Source organism: Orycteropus afer, unplaced genomic scaffold (assembly GCF_000298275.1).
Source record: "Orycteropus afer afer isolate SDZICR_OR568_19922 unplaced genomic scaffold, OryAfe1.0 scaffold00052, whole genome shotgun sequence".
Classification (NCBI taxonomy): Eukaryota; Metazoa; Chordata; class Mammalia; order Tubulidentata; family Orycteropodidae; genus Orycteropus; species Orycteropus afer.
Window position 1 is genome coordinate 12848250 of NW_006921639.1, and position 9274 is coordinate 12857523.

The window sequence follows — 9274 nt, forward strand, 5'->3', positions numbered from 1 at the left end:
GAATAAGTCTTGGGCTGCTGATGGTGACTCTGTCTTCCCCATGTGAAGTTAGAGGAGGTCAGAGGAGAATGCTACCTGCATGTCCTTTTTGTAACCACAAATGAAAATGTTCCCAAATAGGAGAACTGAATAATGACGTGATATTATGAAGCCATTTTATAAGCCTATTCTGAAGAACATTTAATAGCATGAGAAATACTTAAAATAGGTCGTAGGAAGCAATACACAAAACTATATCCAAGATGGTTTCAACTTTTAAAAGTCTGCACAGGGGAAAAAGCCTTCAAGGCTGCAAGCTAACACGAGTGTGTCCATTCAGGTCCTCAGGAAAGGGATAATAAGGAATCCATTTCCCAAATTGGATTAGACATGCACGAGATTTATTGGGGGATCCTGAGAAGGATTGAGGGGGAGGGAGCAGGAAGAGGTTGGCAAGCCTTCGGACTGGAGACTGGTCTGACTTCTGCAAAGGCAAAGGGGGAAAGAGGGATTGAATAGGAAGGGCATCCGACTGCAACACAACCATGCCAATGGGAGGCCCCAAGCAAAGCTTGCTCTTTAGAAGCATGCCCTACGTTTGTTAGGCGGGAGCGGGATGGCAGTACTGTCTCTGCTGTGCTCAGTCATTGCTGGAAGCAGCCGAGGAAGTGTGGCCTTGACATTCACGGGGCAGCTATTGGAAGCTGTGGGTCTGTGGGGAGAGCTCTGTGCTTCCCCAGCAGGTTCTCTTGAAGGAGATGCCAGTGGTGCATTTTCATAGCTGCTACAGCTGATCAGTGATTTTCAGGCTGTGCTTCTTTGCACACGAGAAGTATTTTGCATCAAATAATGGCTTGCTGCTCTTTGGAGTTTTTTGTTAGTGGAAAATATCACATGCATTTGTAATGTACCTAAGTTACAAATGTACAGCCGACAAACCATCAGATGAGGATCTGAGTGCTGAGCCCTGCCCTTCTCATCCCCTTATACGGGCCGTCCACATACACCCTGCCTACCCCCTAAGAGGAACAGATCCTGACTTTTTGAGTAGTTTCTTCCTTGCTTTCCCATGTCAGTTTGTTCTCTTGCTCCAAAATTCAGTTTGTAACTTAGTTCTGAAAATTTGCCTTGAGAGGGAAGCTTGCAGAAAAAGCACTAAAGGCCTTTTCCCTTCTAATGTTCTACAGTTTTGAGCACTCAATTTTGGTGCTTTAGAAAGGTGAGGATCACTTATCTGGAAAATCAGACCATTTGTGTGGGGAACTTCATTTTTATGGTTCTGATTGTAATTCACTCAAGAATTTGCCTTCCCCTGTGACTCGTATTTGCTGAGGGTTTTACTCTGTCGGCATGGTCCACAGTCCCAGAATTGTAATCCTGTGTGGATTGTAAAGACCCACAGGTCACTCAGAGAACACTCAGGACATGCTACATCCTAAAATATCAGTGCTTAAAGGAAAGAAAATTGGAGATTATCCGATCCCAGCCTTACGAATTATGAATAAAGAAACTAAGATGGATAGAGATAAAGTGACTTGCCCAAGGGCTCGTCATACTCGGACAGGCATCTGTTTCTGCCTAGGAGAGGTCGTTTCTCTGGCATCCAGCGTGGCTGTAGGGTTTGTAGGGTCAGCCCATCAGCCTCAAGGCCCAAGGGTTCAGCCTCCTTGTCAACATTTCTATGTCAAGAGTAGGGGAAGATCAAGAGAGGTGAGACTCCTCCTTGGTAGGAGTGATTCTGTCTGGTCTGTAGGTGTTGAAGCACAACAAGTCATCAGAGATTCTCCTTGTTGTACAGTACAGCCACATCAACTGGGGGGTGGAGTGGGACATGCAAAGCTATCATGTCCTGAAGAAGCAGTAACAAAAACAGTATCGATATATGGCCCTTACTATGTGCCAGGTTCTCCCTTACATACTGTAAAGGGTATTAACTTAATCCCCATCTCAACCGTATTTGGTAGGTATTGCTATCCCCAGTTACAGATGGGGAAACTGAGGCACAGAGAAGTTAAGAAACTTGCCTAAGGTCATACAGCTAGTCAGTGGCAGTGTCGGAGTCTGTGCTTTGAGCATACCTTCCAGGGTGTTTAAGAAGGTGGCTATTCCCAACCTAGACCTGGGTGACTGGGCCAGACTTTGCAGGGCAAACTAGTATCTGGAGAAGCACGCAGGCATGTTGATCCAGCAAGGGATACAGCTTTGCTGAGGAAAAGGAACCAACTGGGGACTTGACACAGCCAGTCTCAGGAGGGCAAAGCCTTGGAAGTGATGCCTTGGGAGATGTCCTTCAGAGAAGGGACAGCTGCCTTTTCTGTTCCTCTCTGGGCTCTGCCCACTAGGCCCGTGGGCTCTCTAAGCAAATTCTGTGCTGGCCGGCTAATGCCACGGCTAGAGGCCTGAGGCTGCCAGCCTTGTCAGTATTCGTTTCCAACATGGAGGCAGGAATTGGCAAGAGAGAAGGGCCAAGTAGAATGTGTGACTGTTCACTGCACTGTGATGCCGTACACTGATAATTATAGCTCCATAAGTGTTCTACGGACAGAGAGTGGCACCTGTTCAGTTAGGACAATGCCATAGATAATTCACACATCTCATAAGGGGTCCCTCTTTGGCCACTCGTTGAGCAATGTCTATCCCCTCAGCCCCCCTCCTTGCTGCCTCCACTGGTGGTGGGAAGGGCAGGGCATCCATTTCTAGAGTGGATACCTTTGACTGAGAGAGAGGTAGGCTTTTTAAGGAGTTATTATCAATAATTTTTTTTTTTTTTCTAGAATTTTACCAGAAGGAATTACTAACCATATCTATAGTAGGTTGCCTGGTAGAGTAGCTGTATTCTGAAAATGTTTTATCAACAAAGCTGCTATATGCAAGTGTCCTCTGCTTCCATGGATAGGTTGGGAGCCCAAGTCAGGAGTCTCTGCTTTTCTTAGATGTGTCAGTATATGGTGAATGGGTAGCTTTGCCCTGTGGGTGGTAAAAGCTCCTGGGGGACAGGGTGGCTCAGGGTACCTTCCTGGGAGGCTTGGTTCCCTTGGATTGAGTCACTTTAGGCCTTCGGCCTTTGCATCCAGGGAGATGTCATGGGTGTCAGCTTGGGCAGGCCTGGCAAGCAGATGAGGGTAGAGGACAAGACAGAGCAGTTGAGTGTAACTGGCATCTCGGTAGCCCTTTGCGACCTGAACAGGGATCTGAACCATCAAGAACACCATCCTATTGGTAGGCAAGAGTGCCTCTCAGTGTTCAGGATCAGTGGTCAGCGACAACACTCTATAGAAGCTTAAAGAAGCAATTGCAGCTCAGCACTGCTACTGTTGAGAATCTTGGCTCTTTGCTCAGGAGGCCAGGGAACCAGCCTGAGCAACTTCTGGGGATTCTGGATAACTTGAGGGGACTAGGGAGTCCCCAGAAGAGAGGCCATGCCTGCCTTCAAATCTGGAAAGCAGGTCGGGAATAGGTTTAAATTAAACTAATAGAAAATGTGCTGTCAGCTTGAACTCATAAAACAGTATAGATTGTTTATGCAGAGGTAGGATGTAGGCAGTCCAATTCTCTGAGTCTCTGCAGCTGTCCTTGGAACACTTCACACAATCCAGCCTTACAGCAAACCCCAAGGATCATCCAAGGATGTTTTAGGGGCATGTGAAAGCTGACCATCTAGCCAGGACACACATTTCTGCTCAATGTGAGGAGAAGCTTCCTGCCCGCCATACCTGTCCAATTGTGCAACTAGGTGAGTTTGGCGGGCTGAGGTTGGTCCATGAACTGGCTGGGCCTAGTCCAATTCCTGCTCTGGTTTTCAGGTTGCAGTCTAAGTGGTCTGAGGAAATCCAAAAGGGTCCCTGGGCTCTTGCCTAGGCATTTCCCACTGGCCCCTTTCATTTCCACTTGGGCCCTTCTACTTGTTCTCTTGGCCATGCAGCCCAGCCCCCAGTCCATGACTGCTTCCAGTTAAGGGAACCAGGATGAGGCTAAGTTCATTGACTCCTGGGAATGTGCCTTTGAGTGTATGAAAATGAGCTCTGCTGGGATGAGGCTGAGAACACAGCCTAGGGTGGCCAGTTAAAGGCTAATTCTTTAAAATGACAGCTAAAACTATTCTTAATGAAGTCTTAATTGACTTAATGAAGCTACTCAGAAGGAGAAACCAGGAAAAAGGATTGTTGGTGGGTTTATACCTGCAACTGCTTTCTTGAGTTTCTTACAAAACAACTGCTGTCTGGACTTCCTTAACCTGATTAAACCAACCATTTTTGTGAGATTTCTGGTAATTCTGACCTGGCTTAAGGTTATGTCTTGAGTAAGCCATTTGGATTTGTTTTCCTGTTTGAAGTGTTAAGGCATTATTCTGAGTACAGAAATCCTTTCTAAATGCTCGATTTCTTTTTTTCCTTCCCAAATGAAGGAGTCAAAATAAAAAGAGTTCTGGCTATGAGTCACTGTGACCTTGACAAAATCACTCAAGTTCTTTTTGTCCCAGTTTTCCCATCTGTAAAGATAGGCTTTGATGACTTTTCCTCAGGGTCAGGAATGGGAACACAGCAGATTCTATTCCCCCTCCCTGCCCCCCAAACCAGGAATTAGTTAGCCCCGTATGGAGTTTGTGGAGGAGCACATGACAAAGCTACTTCAGATTGGCCTCTAGCTCAGGAACTGCTTTTCTCTTGGATGGGGTGGCTAGTACTTGTGATGGTAGTGATGCCTTTTGGATAGGTTGGGTTAGTGTCATGGGGACAGTTACAGAGGTTAAACTGAAGTCTCAGTGTGGTCTGAGCTAGCATAGGACAGCCTGCCCGTACCCTGACTGGGTCTGGACCTCACTCCTGCACTCCTGGTACTGGGCTCCAGAGTTCTGGAGCAAGACAGGCACCCACTGCTCATTTCCCCAAGGGCATCAGGACCGGGCCTTCACCACGTTGGCTAATCTCTTGCGGTCCCGGGCTAAATGAGGGGCTAGTCATAAGTCTTTGTACTTTTGTACATTTTTTTAATGACTTAGATAAATTTTGTGAAAATAAAAACGTTTCTTTGTTCAGGTTATTTATATCGATCAGTAAATAATTATCCCTCACCTATGGTACATTTTGAGTTAAAACATATCCCTCTGAACTCGGAACATTAGTATGACCTGAACTTTAATTTTTCTTTTTGGAATTTATGTAAATCAAAAATATTTGCTTATTATAAACGGTTCGAACAACACCGACCAAAGAAATCGAGTGAAGAAGAAAAGTCCCCCCTTTGTCTCTGGAACCTGTTATTACATTCCTTGCCCAGTGTGATTGCTGTAGCTTTTCTCAGCTACTTTACAATCCTTTTCTGTGCATTTGCATGCATACAGTCTTTTCAGACATAAGTGGGGTCATGCGGTATATATAGCTTTACTTACTTTAAATAAATAAATAACAAAACTAAGTTTATGTGAACTCACTGCAGTAAAGGAGAGCACTATTTTGACAGAGTCTTGGTAGTGTCTTGGAAGGGGGAAGTCAGAAGTTGGATATTTGTAAAACTTTAGGATTTGAGTGGTTTAAGGTGAGTAGGAAACTGATTGGGATTGGCAAAGTTTATAATATTATAGTTTAAGATTGGTAAACCGCAAGAGACAGTGAGTCTTGATAAGTATTTTCACTCAGGCTACTGATTTGAATAAATTAACTTATTTTCACTATTTCCAAGGAGCTCTGGTAGTGTAGTGGTTAAGGCATTTGGCTGCTAACCAAAGGTTGGTGATTTGAACCCACCAGCTGCTCCATGGAAGAAAGATGTGGCAGTCTGCTTCTGAAAAGATTTTTAGCCTTGGGAACCCAATTGGAGTCACTATGAGTCGGAATTGACTCAATGGCATGAGTTTGATTTTGGTCGGTTTCACTACTTTGAGGACTTTGAGTATAATGTTCTTTCTGCCTGGAGAATTTTCCTTAAGTATTTCTTATAATTTAGGTGCTTTTGGTGGTTGAAAGGAGCTTTGTGGGCACAGTGGTTAAAGCATCTGGCTGCTAACCAAAAGGTCAGCAGTTCAAACCCTGGAACCACTTCACAAGAGAAAGATGAGACAGTCTGCTTCTGTAAAGATTTACAGCCTTGGAAACCCTATACGATCATTGTGAGTTAGAATCTACTTGATCGCAGTGGGTTTTCAGTGGATATTTGGTGGTTGAAAAAATGGGTTTCACCTACATTAGAAAAACATACTTAAGTGAATTTTACTCTCAGGTTTTCTTTGTAATCATTTTAAAGCCAACTACTGTTTGTTAAGCTACTTCTAAGGGTAACTTATCTACTGAGGACACATTTATATACTTTTACAGTGTTCCATACCATACACCTTAAGTGCCTGAACATTGTTATTTAGAAGCAGATAATTTTTGCAAGGGGAGGTGATACATGTTTATCAATGTGTCAAATTTTTTTTTTTTTTTCTAAACTGAAGTGAAATTAACAAAAATAAAGTTTCCCATTTTAAAGTGTTCAATTCAGTGGCACTTAGTAAACTTACAACGTTGGGCCACCATCACTGTCCAGTTCCAAAATGTTTTCAGTTCCCCAATAGAACACCCTGTATGCATTAAACAGTCACTCCCCAGGCCTTGTTCCTGCCAACCACTGACAATCACTAGTCATACTCTCTGTCTCTATGGATTTACCTACTCTGGATACTTCATGTAAAGGGAATTTATATACTATGGGAGGATCCCTGGTGGCACAGTGATTAAGTGCTCAGCTACGAACTGAAATGTTGGCAACTTGAAGTCATCAGCCACTTCGTGACAGACATGAGGCAGTCTACCTTTGTAAAGATTTACAGTCTTGGAAACCCTATGGGGCAGTTCTACTCTGTCCTGTAGTGTTGCTATGAGTCAGAATCGACTCAGCCTCAGTGGATTTGGTTTGGTTTCATATACTATGTGAACTTTTGTGTCTGGCTTCTTTCACTTAGCATAAACTATGTCAAGGTTCATCCATATGGTAGCATGGATCACTACTTCATTCCTTTTTATGGCTAAATAAATAAATAACTGGTTATACTGTATTTTGTTTGTATATTCATCCACTGATCAACCATTTGGGTTATCTTTTTTAGCTCCCGTCAATAGGGCTGCTTTTACCATTCAGGTAATGGTATTTGCTTGCATACCTATTTTCAGTTATTTTGGTATATACCTAGGAATTGTTGCATTGTATGGTTACTTCTATGTTTAACTTTCTGAGGAACCTCACCTTCATTTTTTTCCCCCTCACTTCCATTTTTGAAAGATATTTTCATTGTTACACAGTTTGAAGGTGGCAGTTATTTATTTTCTTTCAGTACTTTAAATATGCCATTCCCATTGTCTTCTGAGTTGTCTGAGTATTTTGGATCCATGGTTTGTAGTCTTTAGTTTGGAAAGTCCTTGGCCATCAGTTCTTTAAATATTTCTTCTGTTCTTTTCTTTTTCAGCTTACATTGTCTAGCTGTTTGACATTATCCCAGAAGATCTTGAATGCTCTGTTCTGAGTTTTATTTTCCACGCTTTTTTCTCTTTGTGTTCCAATTTAAATCTTATCTATCAACCTGCTCTTCAAGCTTGGGGATTCTTTCCTTAGCTGTATACATTTTGCCAATGAGCCTGTCAAAGTAATTCTTCATCTCTCACCTATGTTTATTATTTCTAGTATTTCTATTTGAGTCTTTAATGTTTCCCCCTCTCTGCTAAAATTCTGCCATTTGTTTTTGTGTATTGTTCACCTTTTCCTTCTGGGTCTTTTAACATATTAATCATAGTTATTTTAAAGTCTCTATCTCATAGTTCCATGATCTGGATCATCTCTGAGTCAGGCTCTATTGACTGCTTTATCTTTTGACAGTGTTGTTTTATCTTGATTTTGTGTGTGTGTCTTATAATTTATTTGATTCTGGATATTATTGTAGAAGACTAGAAGAGTCTGAGGCAAACAGTATTTATGCCTGAAATGAGCACACTTCTTCTGTCAGGTTGTTACTCATTTCTTTTTGATATATATCTAAAAAGGAGCTCTGGTAGTGTAGTGCCTAAGACACTTGACTGCTAGCCAGAAGGCTGGCAGCTCAATCCCACCAGCCACTCCTCAGAAGGACAGTTGGGCAATCTACTTCCGTAGTGATACCGCCTCAGAAACCCAAGGAGAGGTTTCTATGAGTCAGGTCCGACTCAACAGCAAATAACAACAACATATACCTAAAGTAGATTCCCAAAGGAGACTCTGAGCCAAGCTTCTATGATTTGAGCTGGGTTTCAATATCTTTGGTGACATCCTACCCTCAGTGCACCACAGACTTCAGATTCCTCTAGCAGTGAGCTCCTGTTACCTTGTGCTTAGGATGGGGTCTGGGATGCTAGTGGGGCATAGGGGTGCCAGAGAATTTTTCTTAGTGTCCCTGTTCCACCCTCAGCTTCCAGTAGTCCCTGAGTGTCTATGCCAAAGAGAGAGTCTCTCTCTATGCTCTTGTTTCTACCTCAACAGAAGACTGCTATTGCTTACATCTTGGTGCTAGGCTTATGTAGGGAGTGGTAGGGGATTTTCTGTTGTCCTGGTCAGCCTCAGTCTAAGGTAGTCCTTGTGTATATAGGTCTGCAATTTAGATGATTTAAAATTTTTTTCATTGCTCTCTAGTACTCTGATAGTTTGGATGTGTCATAATCTTGTTCATTATTCCTCTACGGATGATGGGCATTTTTGCGATTAAATGCCATAAAACAGTGCAAGCTTTGTTGTCTACATATGAATGTTTCTTTAGAATAGATACCCAGAAGTAGAATTGCTGGTTGGGATGGTATAAATTTAAAATTTTTGATAGATAAAACTGAATTGCTTTTCAACAAGGCTTTTTGTTTTGTGTTTTCATTTTCTCAGTTAAATAAATTTAGATCATACCCTCTGACCATACTCATTAGGGTAGGCCATGGCTGGAGTATCCACAAGTGTAGAGAAGGAGGCTTAGACTGTCACTGTACAGGATGAGTACACTGATATTGCATCCCTGCACTATTTATGTTATCTATCCCTGAAATCAGGAGCCGTTTTAATGGGATGACTATTTGCACCGCCATTTTGTGCAGCATGTGTCCAGGCCCATGCCATTTGTTTCCAGAAATCCCAACTCATCTCGTGACGGCCAGAGGTCAACAAGTTGCATGGTTACTGAAGAGCTACAAAAAGCCTGAGTGCCAGGTTGCTCTTGGTCCAGATGTGTCCTGTGTCCAGCTCACAGGCTTGGCCTATATCAAGCCATGCTTAATATATACTGGTAGCACTTTACCAGGACTCACAGGAT